At 39.2% G+C, this 19,987-nt stretch overlaps 1 protein-coding gene and 1 long non-coding RNA gene across 2 annotated transcripts in view; one reads left to right on the plus strand and one right to left on the minus strand.

Annotated features, from left to right (window-relative positions):
- Window positions 1-19,987, minus strand: part of rngtt (RNA guanylyltransferase and 5'-phosphatase) — a 307,137-nt gene that overhangs the window by 48,287 nt on the left and 238,863 nt on the right. The window lies entirely within an intron of this gene.
- LOC132400894 (uncharacterized) overlaps window positions 9,419-19,987 on the plus strand; it is a 42,543-nt gene continuing 31,974 nt past the window's right edge. Inside the window, exon 1 of the long non-coding RNA XR_009514426.1 lies at window positions 9,419-9,498. This is a non-coding gene — a long non-coding RNA (uncharacterized LOC132400894). The remainder of the gene's footprint in view (window positions 9,499-19,987) is intronic.

Consider the following 19,987-nt stretch of genomic DNA (forward strand, 5'->3'; position numbering starts at 1 on the left):
ATTATGCAACTATGTCATAAGCTGTCTAACACATTTTCCCCTTTTAATCTTCAGTGAAATAAAGACTAAGGGCATGCAGATTTTGAATTGTTCAGGGAGCAGAGTAATGTAGTTGATTTAACATAATTCTATTCATTAATTTCTGATTGAATGTTGAATTACCAGCAACTATATCAAAGCTGTAGACAATTAAATTGTTTGATATTAAGGGGCTCAAGGGATATGGGCTAATGTAGGAAAGTGGCTTTGAGGTAGAAGTTGAGCAATAATCTTGAGACCATAAGCCATAGGAACTGAATTAGGCCATTCTGCTCCACCATTCTACCATGACTGACTTATTATCCCTCTCAACCCTGTTCTCCAGCTTTCTCCCCGTAACCTTTGACACACTTACTAATCAAGAACTGCTTTATATATACCCAGTGACTTGGCCTCCAAAGGCATCTGTGACAACGAATTCCATAAATTCTCTTGTTGAATACAGAGTAGGGATGAAGGGCTGAATAGCCAATTGGTCTCCATTTCTTGTAATGATGTAGCACAAAAAGAATATAATGCTGTTAAATTAGATTATATGCACTTTCACACCAAACTGTTTTGTTTAAAAATTATGTCACAAATAAACTTCACAAGTCACACTACTCAGGCGCTACGGTGCCGTCTGTAAGGAGTCTGTATGTCCTGTCCATGTAATGCATGGGTTTTCCCATGGGTGAGTGAGACACTTTCCTCCCACAGTCCGAAGACTCACTGGGTAGGTTAACTGGTCATTGTAAATTCCCCCGTGATTAGGTTTGGGATAAATTAGGTTTGTCAGGGTTTGCTGAAGCAGCATGGCTTGAAGGGGTGGATGGGCCAACTGAATGCCAGCTGGCTAGATGGATAGACAAGTCTCACCTGTGCTCGGTATCTTTAGTTTCCAAGAGAATAAGTCAGATGCTTGGCTCCTTGGCTAGTGGAAGCCAATGTGGGTTCCATAATTTTGTACATACTCTGATCAGCTCTTACCAAGAACACTGGATCATTCAAGATGATTTTTTTATGATAACATTCCAGAGATACAGTACATATTACGTTTTCACTACAATAAAGAACATACTTGGGTGGAAGTTGAAAGGCAACTAACATTAACAGTATCAATTCACAAAAACGGCCAAAAATATTTTAAGAAATGTTTGCTGATAAACAAAATATGGTTTATGCCACCAGCTGTGTAGCTGGGTTAAAGATCGTCACCGTACATATTAATGGAGCAACTGACTTAAATCCAAATGTGCCAATATCACGAATATTGACAAGATGGAAGAATGAAATTACAAGTAAGTAATTATAATTCTGGATAACAACATGTATTTCCTGACACATTCAAGCTCAGGAATCATCTACAGGAGGAAAAAAGGGTCAACCTTTCCATTCGACAAACTTTCATTAGAAGCAGCCAATTCTGGTTCTCTTGCTGCAGATGCTACCCAATAGCTGCACAATTACAACAGTCACAATCAAGAGAAAATCTGCAGATGTTGGCAATCCATGCAACACGCACAAAATGCTGCAGAAACTCAACAGGCCAGGCAGCTTCTATGGAATGGAGCATAGTCAACGTTTCCGGCCGAGACCTTCATCAAGACAATTAACACGAAACAAGCAAAAATTTGCAGATGCTGGAAATCTGAGCAACACACACAAAATGCAGGTGAAACTTGACAGGCCAGGCAGCTTCTATGGAAAAGAGTATAGTCAACATTTCCGGCTGAGACCTTCATCAAGACAATTTACACCAAACAAGCCAAAATCCGCCGATGCTGGAAATCTGAGCAACACACACAAAATGCTGGAGGCACTCCACTGTTGTGATGAGGCCACACTTGGGCTGGAGGAACAACACCTTATATTCCGTTTGGGTAGCCTCTAACCTGATGGCATGAACATCGATTTCTCAAACTTCCGGTAATGCCCCCCAATACCACTCCCTTCTCCATTACCCATCTACCTTTCCCTTTCTCACCTCATCTCCTTGCCTGCCCATCGTGTTCTTCTGGTGTTCCTCCCCCATCTTCTTTCTGCCATGGTCTTCTATCCCCATCTAAGACACTCCCCCTTCTCCAGCCCGGTATCTTTTTCACCAATCTACTTCCCAGCTATTTACTTCATCCTTTCTCCCCTCCCAGTTTCACCTATCACCTGTTGGGTCTCTCTCCCCTCCCACCACCTTTTAAATCTATGCCTCAGCTTTTTCCCTCCAGTCCTGCCAAAGGGTTTCAACCTGAAATGTCAACTGTACTTTTTTCCATAGATTTGCCTGGCCTGCTGAGATCCTTCAGCATTTTGTGTGTTTTATCTGGACAATTACAACTGTTTCAGTTTTTATTTCAGATAAAAGCAAAACAGGTCTGTACCTGTTTTGCTTTTCAATGTCAATCAAATACCTAAATAGGAAAATGAGTGGCAAGTGAAGTTCAACTTAATCATCAGATATATTGTCACTGACTTTTACATAGCAAAATTTGTTTTGTAGCAGCAGTGTTGCACAAGGATGTAAAATTACTATAGGCTACAAAATAAATAAATAATGCAAAAAGATAATGAAGTTTCATTCATCGGTCAGAAATCTGATGATACAGGAAGAATGCTTCTAAATCACTGAGTGTGGGTTTTTAGGCCTAGCTAATACATCACATAATTAAGAAATCAGCAATCATTTAAATAGTGAAAAATTAGGATGTGCATGCACAAGTCTATACTATCAAAGAGTAGCAGTTAGTTAAAAATTATTAGTTTTTATGACTTGAAGTAAGAACATAAAAGGGAAGGTTCACAGTATGGTCAAACAAATGGCATAATTGGCAGTCCAACAGGTCTCTACCTTAGAAAGGATATATTGGCTGATCAAGGCACGTAGAGTGTAAGCTACAGGAGAGGTTTATCAGAATCTTAGCCTTTCAGAAGTTAGATGAGGAGGGTAAATTACAGAAATTAGACAAATTCCAAGGAACAGATGTAGAATGACTTGTTTTGAAACTTTTAAATTCTAATTGCTCGACTATAATTTTAAGATTAGCTTATACCATGACAGATGGTGTTGGTCTATGTTAAAATTATAGTTCAGCAATTAGTCATACAGCAAGGAGACAGGCCCTTTGATCCAACTCATCCATATTGACTGGGTTGCCCAACAAGTTAGTCCCTTCTGCCTGTATTTGGCCCATAGCTATTTAAATTTCTTCCATCTACAACATTTCTGCCATCTAGATGGCATTTAAATGTTGCTAATGGGCTCAAGTACTATTTCGGGCACCTCATTCCAAATGCATGAAACAGCTGTCTCTTAAATCCCTTTCAAATCTCTCGCCTCCAATCTTAAACCAATGCTCTCCTGTTTTTAGCACCTTTTTATATACTTCCACTCTGTCTACATCTCTCATGATCTTGTATGCCTTTATCATGTCATCGTGCATTCCAGGCAATGAAGTCTTAGCTTTCTCAATCTCTCTTTATAATTCGGGCCTCCAAGTCCAGGCAAAGTCTTTTCTGAAGTCATTCCAGTTTAATATCATCTTTACTGTAACAAAGCAATCAAAACTGCACACAATATTCACGTGCGGCCTCACCAACTTCTTACATAAAAGCAACATAACATCCTAATCCCTATACTTAATGATCTGAACGATGAAGGCCATATTGTCAAACACCTTCTTCATCACCATATTGTGATGCCAATTTTAATGATTCTTCTGTTTCATTGCACTCCCTAGGGCTCTACCATTTACTGTACTAGTACTACTCTGTTTAGATCTTTGAAAATACAAAACCTCACATTTATTGCCTCATATTCTGAGTGAAATAACTAATAAAAATACACAAAATATGTTATTGATGTAGAATTTTGTCTCAAAAGAAGATAGTTCAATTAAAAATTTTAGATTTGTGATCAAAACATTTGAGAGTGTGGAGAGACTTGGGACTGAGCCAAACAGAATTTGATTGTAATGACTTTATAGGAAACGTGTCCTGGTTCCAAAGGCTTATTTTATTCCCCTTTGTTCCAAAAGGTGTTGTCTAATGAACATTGCTACAAAATTACAAATGTCTGATATTGTTTAAGAGACCTTTTTAAGTAGGCACATAATCACACCAAAATTTACCACAACCAGTCTGAATGGATATTTTATTTTTCAAATGAACAGTGGATCTAATTCCTGTTCACATGTACTTTTATGCCATTTTTTCTTAAACAATGTGTCTCACATTCTTAAGTACTGATCTTCACCCAGAGAACACAGAATTAATGAATCATTTTACAGAATTTTAAAATGATATTTGGACCTGTATGTTTGTGAATGGTGGCATTGTCTTTGTTATCACCCATTCCTCTCAAAGTCTTTGTTTCAAATAATGCATCTGATCACACCTTGAAGGTTACCAATGAACTAGCATTCCAGATCAAACATGCCTCAAATGTTCCCTTGAAGGCACATTTTGGAGACAACCAGAAAGCTGTGACAGACCTTTAAAATGCTAATTCATGGAAATGCTGGGTATATACAGTGGCACGCAAAATTTTGAGCAGCCCTGGTCAAAATTTCTGTTACTGTGAATAGTTAAGCGAGAAGATGAACTGATCTCCAAAAGTCATAAAGTTAAAGATGAAACATTCTTTTCAACATTTTAAGCAAGATTAGTGTATTATTTTTGTTTTGTAGAATTCTAGAGTGAAAAAAAGGGAAAGGAGCACCATACATAAGTTTGGGCACCCCAAGAAATTTGAGCCCTCAGATAACTTTTACCAAGGTCTCAGACCTTAATTAGCTTGTTAGGGCTTCACAGTCATCATTAGGAAAGGCCAGGTGATGCAAATCTCAACCTGACTCCTCAAACTTTGTCCCAACAATCAGCAGCCATCGGCTCCTCTAAGCAGCTGCCTAGCAATCTGAAAATTAAAACAAATGATGCCCACAAAGCAGAAGGCTATAAGAAGATAGCAAAGTGTTTTTAGGTAGCCATTTCCTCAGTTTGTAATGTAATTAAGAAATGGTAGTTAACAGGAACGGTGGGGGTAAGCTGAGGTCTGGAAGACCATGAAAACTTTTCGAGAGAACTGCTCGTAGGACTGCTAGAAAGGCATTTGATGGTACTTGGGAATTTGCCCCCCTTTGAACACACATATGGTTTACCTCACAGGCTGGTTGATGAATTATAGTATGAGTATATTCGATCATCTGACATGTTGTGGATGTGTGTGGGCCTTCATCTTGAAGGAGTGTGGGGGTATGGCTGTGAAATGTCTGTACTTGTAAAGTGTTGTATTCTAAATACATTAGCTGCCATGGTATGTTTGGGGAGCGTGAGTGAGGGGAGTTTTGTTTAGGGGTAAGATATAAAAGCAAATTGGAGGAAAATGTATTCTGTATTGTGTCCTTCCTTCAATAAAAATTAAACTGTAGGATTGCTAGAAAGGCAAATCAAAATCCCCACTTGACTGCAAAAGATCTTTAGGAAGATTTAGCAAACTCTGGAGTGGTGGTGCATTGTTCTACTGTGCAGCGACACATCATGGGGGTGGATCCATCACGCTTTGGGCTTCTGTTGCAGCCAGTGGCACAGGGAACATTTCACTGGTAGAGGGAAGAATGAATTCAATTAAATACCAGCGAATTCTGGAAGCAAACATCACACTGTAAAAAAGCTGAAGATGAAAAGAAGACGGCTTCTACAACAGGATAATGATCCTAAACACATCTCAAAATCCACAATGGACTAACTCAAGAGGTGCAAGCTGAAGGTTCTGCCATGGCCCTCATAGTCCCCTGACCTAAGCATCATCAAAAATCTGTGGATAGACCTCAAAATAGCAGTGCTTGCAAGACGGCTGAAGAATCTCACAGAACTAGAAGCCTTTTGCAAGGAAGAATGGGCAAAAATTCCCCAAACAAGAATTGGAAGACTCTTAGCTGGCTACAGAAAGCATTTACAAGCTGTGATACTTGCCAAAGGGGGTGTTACTAAGTACTGACCATGCAGGGTGCACTAACTTTTGGTTTGAGCCCTTTTCATTTTTTGTTATTTTGGAACTGTAAAAGATAGAAATAAAGAAGTAATCTTGCTTAAAATATTAAAGAAATGTGTCATCTTTAATTTTATGCCTTTTGGAAATCAGGTCATCTTTTACTCGCTTTGCTATTCACAGTAATAGAAATTTTAACCAGGGATGCCCAAACTTTTGTATGCCACTATTATATAGCCCTGCCAACCTGCTACACTACACAATTAGATTATGTACCTCAATTTATCGGATTTCAAACCATACCTTTACTCAAGAATAACTAGCAATTTCACTTAAACAGCATCTAAAGAGGTTTTGGAAATAAAATTTTTAAAAGTATTTTAAAATTGTACCTTATTCATTTTTGCTCAGATTTTTAAAAATTACATTTAATTCAATATTTGTATGCAATTGATAAAGGGAAGATGGTTGATTCTGAACTGGATGAATTCAGATACTCTGTAAAGGACAAAAGTACAATCCCAATATGCTGGGAGTAGAAGTACAGCCAAGAGATCGGACTTTTCAAATTGAGGGCATGGAATGGCATGTAAGCATTCCTGATGATGGTATAACAATGGTCAAGTGTGTTGGCTCCTCTGGTTGTACAGATGATATGTTCATGGTAGTTGTTCGGATACTTCTGCAAGCTGGACTGGTTAAAATCTCCCATGATGATAGGAAAGGCATCAGGGTTTCGTGCCTGCTAATTAAGGAGCTCAGCTCTTCCAGTACTAGCCTGATGCTGGCCTGAGATGAAATGTACACTGATACCAGGACGATGGCAGAAACTGCCTTGGCAGATAAAAAGGATGATCTTGGATCACTAGATGTTCCAATTTGGGTGAGCAGGACTGAGAATTATATGATGAGTTAATTATAAAACATACTCTATCTCCTCTACCATTAAAAGACTGAGCTGTCTTGGCTTTACAGTGAACTGCTGCTGCTAAGTTAACAAATTTCATGTCACATGTGGTGATAATAAACCTGATTCTGAAGCCACTGAGCTGCAGCACTGTGTCCAAGATAGTGAGAGTCAGCCATGTTTCAGTAAAACAGAGTACACAGCAGTCCCTGTTGTCCATCTGGTACAGCAATCTTACTATGAGGTTTTCAATTTTGATTTCTAGAGACTGTACATTTGCCAGAAGGATAGTTGGGATAGTCCAACAACCCTTTGCCTTAAAGGAGAACTGCACTCGCGACCTGAGTCGGAAGTCCAGAATCTATCAATTGTGAGTATCGATAGATTTTAAAAAATGTCTTAAAACAATGTTGCTTAGTGAAGTACTTATGGCTGTGACTGTGTAATAGTTTAAATGGTTTGGATTCTTAAGGTTGCCGTAGCCAGGGAAGGTAGAGGGGACAAGCTTCCACTACCTATTAAATGCTCTCAACAGCGTGCATCTCAAATAGGCTCTGACAACCAAGTCCAGTTCCTGGCCTTCACGTGTAGCTTAGCTACTAAGCTCAGCAGAAAAGGCAGAAGTGGGTTACTGGTGCCTTAAAACCAGTCGCTTTGGGCAGATGTGGCTCACCAGCCATCTTGGAGAAGAAAAACTTTGATCTCAAACCTCAGCTGCCTTTCAGCTGTACCCACTCATGGGGAAGGCTTTGGGAGCAAACATCATGGAAAAAATCCACAGCTGGAATCCCTAGGCAGTCTTCGGTTGAATTCAACAATTACCGACAACTCCTGTGACACTGCTGCTGACATCAGAACATCTTTCAAGAGAGTGAACCCTCACAAGACGCCAGACCCTGATGGTATACCTGGTAGGGCTCCGTAAACCTGTGCCGGCCACTTGGTGGGCATGTTCAAGGATATCTTCAATCTCCCTCTGCTGCAGTTGGAGGTACCCATCTGCTTCAAAAGAGCAACAATAACACCAAGTGCCCAAGAAGAGCAAGGTGAGCTGCCTCAATGACTATCACCCAGTGGTACCACATCTACTGTGGCAAAGTGCTTTGAGATGTTGGACATGGCTAGAATCAACTCTTGTCTCAGCAAGTATCTGGACCTGCTGCAATTTGCTTATCACCACAATAGGTCTACAGCAGATGCGATCTCACTGGCTCTCCACTCAGCCTTTGATCACCTGGACAATAATAATACTTATGTCAGACTGCTGTTCATTGACTACAGCTCAGCATTCAACACAATCATATCTTCAGTTCTAATCAAAAAGCTCCAAAGCCTGGGTTTTTATATCTCCCCTTGCAACTGATCCTCGACTTCTGCAATGAGACCACAGTCTGTGGATTTTGGAAATAACATCTGCTCCTCACTGACAATCACCATTGGCACTCCTCGAGGATCAGAACTTAGGCCACTGCTTTACTCTCCCTACACCCAAAATCACATTAAGCATGGCTTAAACAGCATCTATAAATTTGCCGATGACACAACTATTGTTGGCAGAATTTCGGATGGTGATGAGGAGGCGTATAGAAGTGAGATAGATCAGCTGGCCGCAGTGGTGTCACAGCAACAACCTTGCACTCAACTTCAGTAAGACCAAGGAAATGATTGTGGACTTTTGGAAGGATAAGTCAAGGGAACACACATCAGTCTCATCGAGGGAGCAGAAGTGGAAAGAGTGAGCAGTTTCAACTTCATGGGTGTCAACATATTTGAAGATCTATCCTGGCCCTAATATACTGAAGCAAATACAAAAAAGGCATGACAACCGCTATATTTCATTAAGACTTTGAGGAGAATTGATATATCACCAAAGTCACATGCAAATATATACACATGTACTATGGAAAGCATTCTAATTGGTTTCATCACTGTCTGGTATGGAGGGTCATGGGACTGGAAAGAGCTGCAGAAAGTTGTAAACTCTGCCAGGTCCATCTTGGGCACTAGCCTCCCTAGCATCCAAGACACCTTCAAAGGGTGATGCTTTAAAATGTCTGCATTCATCGTTAAGGACCCACATCACTGAAGACATGCCCTCTTCTCATTGCTACCATCAAGGTGGTGATATAGAAGCCTGAATACACACACTCAACTTCCAGGAACAGCTTATTCCCCTCCACTGTCACATTTCACAGTGCACCCATGAATACTACCTCACTATTTTCCCCTCTCTTACTGCATTATTTATTAATTTATTTTATATACTTTGTATTGTAAGTAATGTGTGGCACATGGCCAAGTGGTTAGGGTGTTTGACTAGCGATCTGAAGGTTATGAGTTTCAGCCCAGCTGAGGCAGCGTGTGTGTCCCTGAGCAAGGCACTTAACTACACAATGCTCCAGTCTACCCAGCTGAAAAACGGGTACCGGCAAAAAAAATGCTGGAGGTCAACCTCGCGATAGACTGGCATCCTATCCGGGGGGGGGGGGGGAGTCTCATACTCTCAGTCACTTCACGCCACAGCAACTGGCATAAGCACCGGCCTGATGAGCTACAAAGGCTCGGGACAGGACTGTGACTTTGACTGATTGTAAGTAATAGTTGTTATTACTATGTACTGCAATGTATCGCTGCTACAAAACAATAAATTCCACAAAATATGCCTGTGATATTAAACGTGATTCTAATTCCATTTCTGTAAATTTGATAAACCAAAATTCTGCTGCAATATCACAGTTAATGGTATACGTACATCTCTGTTACCTTTCATTGCTGTAACCATTAACATTTAGGAACTTCTTTATCCAGACGGGCATGCTTATGAGTCCAAAGTCATAGCAATCTGAGTTGATTATTAATTCATACAATCACGTAGGTAACTAAGGGCAGGCAATATATAGTGATCTCAGCAGAGACATACTCATCCTATAAATCCGTAAAAACAAAATCAATTCAATTACGTTTTTATAAAAATATTTTTCTGTTCAAATTTCTCCATGTCCCTCCCTTTCAACAACCACGAAAACAGCCCTACAATCCTGCAAAATCTCTATACTACACAGATCCTGATGAACTCTCTGATATTGCATCACAGATTGTTTGCCTTCAGCTGACTTGGTTCTAAGATCTGGTTTCTAAACGCTAATCTTTTTACTTCCCAAATTCTCTCTTACTTGAGTTTTTTTCTATGACTAATCTTTAAAGTTATCAGCATTACTAAATCTAGGCATTGAAGGTTCTAATATAAATGGAAACTCCTGTAACAAGATTTTAAGCTGCATAACTTGTGTAATATATGATCAAATTAACTTATCATTAATTATTGAAAATGTTCATCAACTTATCCCTTAAAATAGAATTTGATACTGTTTTTCTTAGAAAATACACAGGCATTTAATATGCATTGAATCCATTACAGATAAGAACATTTAGCCACAGGACAATACTTTCCAATAAGGTAACACACTGTCTTGAACTGCATTGCATGGGCTGGCCTATATTTTGTATAAGGTTCAGAGGTTGGGCTTGAATACATGACCTTCATACTGAATAGACATTACTGTCATCACTGAGCTAGAGTGAAGCTCAAAGCTGAGCACAAGGAAAATAAAACCCACAAACATTCAAGTTTATTAAGACCACCAATAAAAGATGTTCAAGGTGAATTTCAAAAAGGGAGAAAAAATCTGGCAGAACATCAATCAGATGCTATCATTTGTATCTTAATGACAATGTATTAGATAGATGCTGTAAGTTACTGATAGTTAGCATTCAATAAAACTTAATTGAGCTGTCATCAGATGTCCAACGGTCATTAACAAGCTAATGCAAAATGTACCTTCAGCGCCATTACTCTCCCATACACAGCCTCAGTTCATTATGAAACAGGAAACTAAAATCTAACTATAACGTAACATAAAAAAACAGTAATTTCAAATTGCATTCTTTAAAAAATGCCCTTGAACATGTTACTACAAGAAAATTTGCAGAATTTGTCATGAGTCTTCAAGATGGAGGGCACAAAGAGTAGGATTACAAGGCAATGTTGAGGGTGAGTAATGGAATTAATGGATAGAGAATGGAGCTTCTGGCAGTAGATGAAATGAATGGTTTTAATCTTCACATGTTTGCTGATTTGAAAGAGGATAGAGTAATGACCTATTTACCCATCCCTCAAAAATAAACTGCCTTTTCTTAATAAAATATATAGTCATTTAATATACACTGAAGACACAGTTCAAAATATTATCCATTTTGCAAGATGGTGCTTACCAATAATGCTATTAGCACTACCTGGCCTATATTTTGTGCTAAATTTGGAAATTGGGCTTAAACTCATGACCTTTCGATTCAATATCCAAGGCAGGAATAGTGTCATCTAATACAAGCAAAACAGAATCTTGGCTCCAATGCATTACAGGCAATAATGCATTTTGTTCCTAACCCTGGCAGAGCACTCATATTTCATCTGCAGTTTTATTTTTGACGTGCTATTTTATAACTGTTTTATGAATGAGTCTGTAATTTAGTGGCGATACCACACATTTCTGGTACCTTTGACCTCTCAAAATATTTAAACCTTATCTTTATGTCAGCAGAGGGGTCACTTCCCTTCTGAATTAGTTTCAAATTACTTTACTTTTGTTAACACCAGTGTTGGTTCAAAAATTTTTTCAATGCATAATTTGGTAAAACACAGGAAATGAGTTCTCTCTCATGAGATTTCTTTGCTTTGTGGGTTTCTTTGAGTCTTCAATCAAGCACACACCAAAAGCATCTTCTTCCTCAGCAATTCACTCCATCTCAGATTTCTACCAACTGAAATTTCACTTCAACACGAAAAAATCTGCAGATGTTGGAAATTCAAGCAACACACACAAAATGCTGATGGAACACAGCAGGCCAGGCAGCATCTATAGGAAGAAGACCAAGCCTGACAAAGCGTCTCGGCCTGAAACATCGATAGTGCTTCTTCCTATAGATGTTGCCTGGCCTGCTGCATTCCACCAGCATTTTGTGTGAAATTTCACTTTCTTGAGTTTGGATCCATCCAGAATTACAAATATATCCATGGCAATTCACAATCAGAATCAAGTTAATATTATTGTCATATGTTGTGAAATTGTTGTTTTGTGGCAGCAGCTCATTACAATACATAATAATAATAAAAACTATAAATTACAGAAATATATCAAAATTAAATCATTAGTCCAAGGAGAAAGCAAAATAAGAATAAGGGAAAAAAAACAAGTTATTGTCCATGACTTCATTGTCCATTCACAAATCAGATGGAGGAAAGGAAGAAGCTGTTCTTGAAACATTGGGTGTCTGTCTTCAGGCTTCCTTCATGATAGCAATGAGAAGAGAGCACGTCCTGGGTGATGGGGGTCTTAAATGATCGGTGCTGCCTTTTTGTGGCAGCACTGGGGAGATTAGTGCTTATGATGGAGTTGGCTAAGATTACAACTTTCTGCCATCCTTGAAATTGCATCAATATGTTAGGCATATTGCATCAATATCTATCAATATGATAGATCTTCAGAGATGTTGACACCCAGGAACTTTTGTTACTGTTCACCCTTTTCATTGCTAATCCCATAATGTTGATGCATCACATTGTATTTTAAGGTCTCTATTTAACATCACATGCCATTATATTAAGCATTTTGACTTCCTCAGTTTCACCAATGCAGCAACTCATAACTACACGAGTCCACAAATCTATTTCATTATTTACCTCAGCTCTTATTTTTATATTTTTTTATAAAAATATTTTTTCCTTTTAGAAAAATATTCAAGTTTGCAGACTTCAATTCAAAGATACAAAGACCTACAGGATATTTTTCCCCTTTCATTTTCCTCTGTTCCCTTCATTTCAATTTCATTCCTTAAGTTTCTACCATGCTTTTAAACATTGCCCTCTCTGAACCTGAGTGAACAGTCTTCAACACAGTGCACTCTGCTTAATACTTCTATTTCCTCACTCAAGGTGTTTCAACGTTGCCACTGTACTAAGGCAATACTGTTAGATTTACACAATCTGTGTTCATCTTGGACGTATCCTTCTTGTTTCTTTTCGACTCTAGATATTTTTCCAGTTAAAAACTACCATGATTATAACAACCACCTCATTTTTTGCTCTGCTCACTTATGCATTATTCACAAAAAAAAAGAAATAGTTCAATCTGGTTAATTGCCAATTATCAGTGGAGTGTTGGAGGCTGTTGTCGACTCCACTATCAAGTGGCAATTATCAACATGCAGCTTGGGTTACACCAAGGCTATTCTGCTCCAGATTTCAAATTAGCTTTGGTCCAAATATGGAGAAAAGAGCTGAATTCCAGAGGCGAATTGCCCTTCACTTCAAGACTGCATTTAACTGAGTGTGGCATCAAGGCTTAGCAAGAGTCAATTGGCATCAAAAGAATAGCCACCCCTGTCACTGGAATCTTGCAAAAACAATGACTACTGTGTGGTTGTTGGATGTGTAAGAACTCACTCCAGGAAATCACTGCCAGAATTTTTCTCAACGGGCATAAAAAAATAACAGTTTCTGTCACTGGAACCATAACTTGTATTGACCAGACCTGACATCTACCACTGGGAAAGACAAGGGCAGCAAGTGCATGGGATCACCGCCTCTTCCAGGTTTATGTACTTGTTTGTTTGTTTGTTATTCATCAAGGACCTCCACCATCAGGGCCATGCTCTCTTCTCACTGCAACCATCAGGAAGGTGGTACAGAAGCCTCAGAGCACTCATGCATCAGGACTACATCTTATTGGCTACAGCTTGGCATTCAGCACTATCACCCCCTCAAATTTAATCAAACAGCTTCGAGACCTTGGCCTTGATATCTCCTTTTGCAATTGGATCCTCGATCCAACCTCTCATTGCTACAGGCAGAAATCCCACTTGCTTCAAAAAGGCAACAATTATACCAGTGCCTAAGAATAATGTGAGCTGCCTTAATGACTATTAAGGCATTAATAGTCATTAATGGTCATTATGGCAGAACTCACATCTACAGTGATGAAATGCTTTGAGAGGTTGGTCATGTCTAGACTGAACTTCTGTCTCAGCAAGGACCTGGACCCATTGCAATTTGCCTATCGTCACAATAAGTCAACAGCAGACACAATCTCAATGGCTCTCCACAGAGTTTTAGACCAACCAGACGACACAAGCAGCTTCAGGACTATAGGTCAGCATTTAATACCATCATTCCCACAATCCTGATTGAGAAGTTGCAGAACCTGGACCTCTGTACCTCCCTCTGCAATTGAATCCTTGACTTCCTAACCAGAAGACCACAATCTGTGTGGATTGGTGATAACATATCCTCCTCACTGTCGATCAACACTGGTGCACCTCAGGGGTGTGTGCTTGGCTCACTGCTTTACTCTCTATATACACGAGTGTGTTGCTAGGCATAGCTCAATACCATCTATAAATTTGCTGGTGATACAACCACTGTTAGTAGAATCTTGGGTGGTGATAAGAGGGCATACAGGAGTCAGATATGTCAACCAGTAGAGTGGTGCTGCAGCAAGAACCTGGCACTCAATGTCAGTAAGATGAAAGAGCTGATTGTGGACTTTGGGAAGGGTAAGACGAAGGAGCACATACCAATCCTCATAAAGGAATCAGAGGTGGAGGGAGAGAGCAGCTTCAAGTTCCTGGGTGTCAAGATCTGTGGACTAACTTGGTCCCAACATATTGATGTAGTTTTAAAGAAGGCAAGACAGCAGCTATACTTCATTGGGAGTTTGAAGAGATTGGCATGTCAACAAGTACACTCAAAACTTCTACAGATGTACCGCGGAGAGCATTCTGACAGGCTGCATCACCATCTGGTATGGGGCTTGGGCAGCTGCTGCACAGGACCGAAAGAAGCTGCAGAGGGTTGTAAATCAAGTCAGCTCCATCTTGGGTACTAGCTTACAAAGTACCCAGGATATCTTCAAGGAGCGGCATCTCAGAAAGGCAGCTTCCATTATTAAGGACCTCCAGCACCCAGGGCATGCCCTTTTCTCACTGTTACCATCAGGTAGGAGGTACAGAAGTCTGAAGGCACACATTCAATGATTCAGAAACAGGTTCTTCCCCCCTGCCATCCGATTCCTAAATGGACATTGAACCCTTGGACACTATCTCACTTTTTTTAATATACAGTATTTCTGTGTTTTGCACGATTTTTAATCTATTCAATATACATATAGTGTAATTGTTTTACTTATTTATTTATTACTAATTTTTTTTCCTTCTATATTATGTACAGGTGACCTCCCATTTACAAAGGTAGAGCGTTTGTATGAAATCTTTCTTAAGCCGAAATGGCATAAAGTGAAGAAACATTAATTTATATAGGAAACATTTTTGTAAAAGCAGAGATCCTCTTTGTAATGTAAAAACAGGTTACTAATGTAGGTCTTTTGTAAAAGCAAAGTGTTGCAAAGCAAAATTTGTAAACCAGGGGACACCTGTATTGCATTGAACTGATTTAAGTCACATGCTGGTGATAATAAACCTGATTCTGATTTCCTCACTTGCAGACCCCCGGTTAGTTAGAGCTGGCAACAAAATCCCCTTCGTGATCTCCATTAGGACAGGTACACTACAAAGGTCGTGTACTTATCCCCTTGCTTTACTCGCTTTATACTAAGTGTGAAACGAAGCATAGCTCTAATGCCATATTTAAGTTTGCTCTGTCACTGGCCAAATCAAAGGTGGTGACGTATCTGCATATAGGAGGGAGATTGAAAATCTGGCTGAGTGGTGTCGCAGCAACAACGCCCAACAATTTCAGCAAGACCAAAAAAGCCAATTATTGCTTCAGGAGGAGGAAACTAGACCCATTTACCTGCGTTTGCCTTACATCCCTCTCTGGAAAAAGCCTTTGTTGTCTTTTGCATATTGATTGTTTGTCAATCCTGTTGGGTGTAGTCATTCATTGATTATATTGTGTTTCTTGGATTTACTGTGTATGTCTGTCCGCAAGAAAACAATTCTCAAGGCTGTATATGGTGGCGTCTATGTACTTTGATAATAAATATACAGTAATTTGAACGTACCAAATCTCCTCCAGTTCCCAATGAAACATAACTGCTGGCACTGCCTTCTTTGTGGTCGCATCATTATGTTAGGCCCAGAAAAGATCTTCAAAGATGTTGACACCCAAGAACTTGAAATTGCTCACCCCTCGATGAGGACTGATGTGCATTCCCACGACTTCCCTTTCCTGGTCCACAATCAACTCCTTGGTCTTACTAACTTTGAGTGCAAGGTTGTTACTGTGACACCACTCAATCACCTATCAATTATTTCACTCCTGTATGCCTCCTCAGCACCATCTGAGATTCTGCCAATATCAGTTGTGTCATTTTCAAATTTACAGATGGCCTTTGCTCTAGTCATGGGTGTAGAGAGAATAGAGCAGATAGAGCAGCAGGCTAAGCATAAACACAAGAAATGCTGGAAATCCAGAGTAACACATTCAAACTCAGCAGGACACCAGCATCTGTTCAGCTACCTCCTTCAGCGTATTCCATCTAGCCCAGGTGACTTATTATCTTCAGACCATCCAGCTTCCCAAGCACTATCTCCTTAGTAACAGCAACTACTTTCACTTCACTTCCCTGAAGTACTCACAGTTCTGGCATATTGCTGTGTTTTCCTTAGTGAAGATTAATGCAAAATACTTATATTGGTCTGCCATTTCTTTGACCCCCCTTGCCGATTACTACTTTTCCAAAGTCATTTTCCAGCAGTCCACTGCTTTATACTCTTTAAACTGTAGATCTGAAAAAAAATCTGATATCTACTTTTATATTATTGGCCAGCTTACAATCTTATTTAATCTTTTCTTTCCTTATGGCTTTTTAGTTGCTTTCTTTTGGTTTTTAAAAGTAAAGTTTCCCAATCCTCTAACTTCCCACAACTTTTTGCTATATTATATGACCTCCCTTTTGCTTTTATGTAATCTGACTTCCCTTGTCAGCCATGGTTGCCTCATCCTCCCTTCAGAATACCACTTCATCTTTGAGATGCATCTAACCTATGCCTTCCAAACTGCCCTCAGAAACTCCAGCCATTGCTGTTCTGTAAGCTTGATTATTACCAAAAACACAGCTAGAGATAGAATAGAAGAGGGTATGAAGGAAGAAGCATGACAAAACAGATGAACAGAAGAGAGGAAAGACAGAATGAGACAGTGCCACTACATAAATTGCTCTGTTTGCATCATTTACACCTAGTTTACAGAAGTAATTAAACAAACAACATTTATGTTGGCCTATAGGCCTATAGTTTCAATTAAGACCAGCCACTAAAATGTGACAGTATTACATTTGACTGGACATCTGAAAGAAATTAAATATATAAAAACTTATTCTTCAAATTTGTTGATAGGAAACTAAAGTTAAACTAACTGTATAGAAACAATTAATAGCAGAATTACACTTAAAGACCATCGAAGCATTGTGACAAATAATTTTGGTTCTTAGAATCCTTTATACATTGCAATTTATAGTTAGTAAATGGCTGATCTAATTTATCCTGTGGCAGGTTACCACAGTGGTCAAGTGGTAACTTTAAACATATTAAAATTACATATGCTTCCAGGAAAGAATACTTTCCTTCACCACTGCTGCCTCCTCCATCCTAATATCAAACTTCACCTGAATATCTACTATGCTTGGTTGACCTAAATGAAATTGAGTCTACTCTGCCAGTATGCATGACAATAAAGCTCATCAGACTTGACTGACAGCCATTTATAGTTCTTGCTCTCAGAATAATTAATTCACAAGAGGTTCACAGAAAACAGCCCTGTCACAATAAGGACACAAATGCTAGTACTGTGCTGACCTTTAAGTGGACTAATAAACGAAACACAAAATAATTGAAATATCACATTAATTAGCACATTTTCCATGATACATTTCAGATTTGCAGTAGTGCAAACATTTTATTTGTTTTACTATACTTAAAGAAAACATGTGTTAAATGCTAAATGGGTAATGCAGTGAAATCAATATTAAAAGCTAAACTTAAGTTGAAACCTTTGATTTTCAATTTTTTTTCGCTACAGCATTTTCAATAAAAGCCTCATGAAACTTGGAGGGAGATGGATTTGATTTTGAAAACATGGTAATTAAATAATGTGATATTTTAATTATGTTGTGTTTCATTTATTAGTCCACTTAATGATCGATACAGTACTGAGATCCTACTCCTTATTGTGACAGGACTATTCATGAATAGCTGGATTTACATAATTATTTGAAAGCAAATTGCAAAATATTTTTAAACATTTTTACATCAATAATGCTACATACTGCTGGGCATATCAGAGGAGGAGGCACCAAGACAAAATCACTTGATACATGCTAAAGAGACTCAATATTAAAATTTATGATATGGGTAGTAGCTGCAGAAACCACATTTACAGAATCATTTGTATACTTACTATTTGTTAGCATTCTAATCTCACCCATATATATGGCATTATCTTTTCTCTGAATAATTTAATTGATTCAAAAATATTTTTCCTCTTATATGGTTAAATACCAGTCTTTTAAATCTAGTCAGAGCACAACATGCCTCACACATAATGTAGTCTGTGAGCCACTAAAAGAGCTTATCACCTATTACCTGAATGCTTATTTCAACTGATAGTTTGTGGACACTGCTACTTTAAAATGGTTAATATTTATTATTTCTGCTGAGCCTGCAGAAAGCACAGATTCGATTACACTCTTAATTCCCTGCAAGAACCACCCCACTGCAGATCTTTGCGACTTGCTACTGTGTAATGGAGAATTTTTCCCATTCCTTTGAGTCAAACTATAGCTCTGTCCACACCTTTGGAGTCCACACTTCATCTTCATCACTGTTTTGAATCCCATCTGTTGGCTTAAAACTGAATTCAATATGGCACCAGTCACATGGATCTTACGAAAAGGAAGCAGCATTGGGCCTTTAAGTCTGCCTCACCATTTATCAAGATCATGGCTGATCATCGGCTTCAGTGAAATTTCCAGCAGGATCACTACACTCCTTGATTCCCTAAATCCTGAAATCTTTCGATCTCTGATTTGTATTAATATGATTGAACCCCCACAACTCAATCAAGTACAGAATTCTAAGGTTCACCACTCTGACTAGAGATAATTTTCATCAGCTTATTCCTAAGTAGATGATTCTTTATTCTCAAACTCTGCTCCCTGGTCCTAGATTTCTCCCCACATCTATCTCATTTCATAAGCTTCACTGAGATTCTAGAGATCATTCTTCTGATCTCTAGAAAGTAGAGAACACAGTCTCAGTCTACTGAACCTTGCGTCAAATAGCAAACCTGTCACCCATAGAGCCTTTCACACAGTCCCTCTATGACAAGTACTGTTCACCCTTTCTTAGAGTAAGGTGTGTAGGCAAAAAGAGCAGAGTTCCTCACGAACAGGTACTCCTCTTTGAATACTGTTGAGGGGAATGTTCTTTCAGAGGCTGGCAGCAGCAGTCAGGTCTCTGGCACTGTGACATCGAGAGGGAAAGTGTGAATTCAGACAGTGAAGGAGGCAGATGGAAGATTCTGTGGCTGCAAGATGTGTTGCCTCTGCATACCAGGGTCAAGAACGTCTCTGAATCATCATCGAAAATTCTCAAAGGGGAGCAAACAGCCAGCCTTTACTGCACACGTTGGTACAAATGATGAAGGTGGATCAAGGGATGAGGTTCTGCAGAATGAGTATAGGGAGTTGGTAAGAAGTTAAGAAACAGGAGCTCCAGAGCAATCCAGAGTGATCTCCAGAGCAACACACTCTGGCATGGACAGAAACAGAAAGATAGGCCAGATGAAAGTGTGGTTGAGGAGCTTATGCAGAGAACACAGATTAAGGTTCTTGGATCTACTCAAGAGGATGAAATACTGGTCTTCCTCTTAGGAACCAAGGATGAACAAGTAACTAAAATGGCAGTCAGTGAGCATTTTGGTTCTGATGACCATAATTCTATAAGCATTAATGAAAAAGGATTGGACAGGTCCCAAGGTTAGGATGCTAAGCTGGGCCAGGGCTTAT

Source organism: Hypanus sabinus, chromosome 10 (assembly GCF_030144855.1).
Source record: "Hypanus sabinus isolate sHypSab1 chromosome 10, sHypSab1.hap1, whole genome shotgun sequence".
NCBI classification, from domain to species: domain Eukaryota; kingdom Metazoa; phylum Chordata; class Chondrichthyes; order Myliobatiformes; family Dasyatidae; genus Hypanus; species Hypanus sabinus.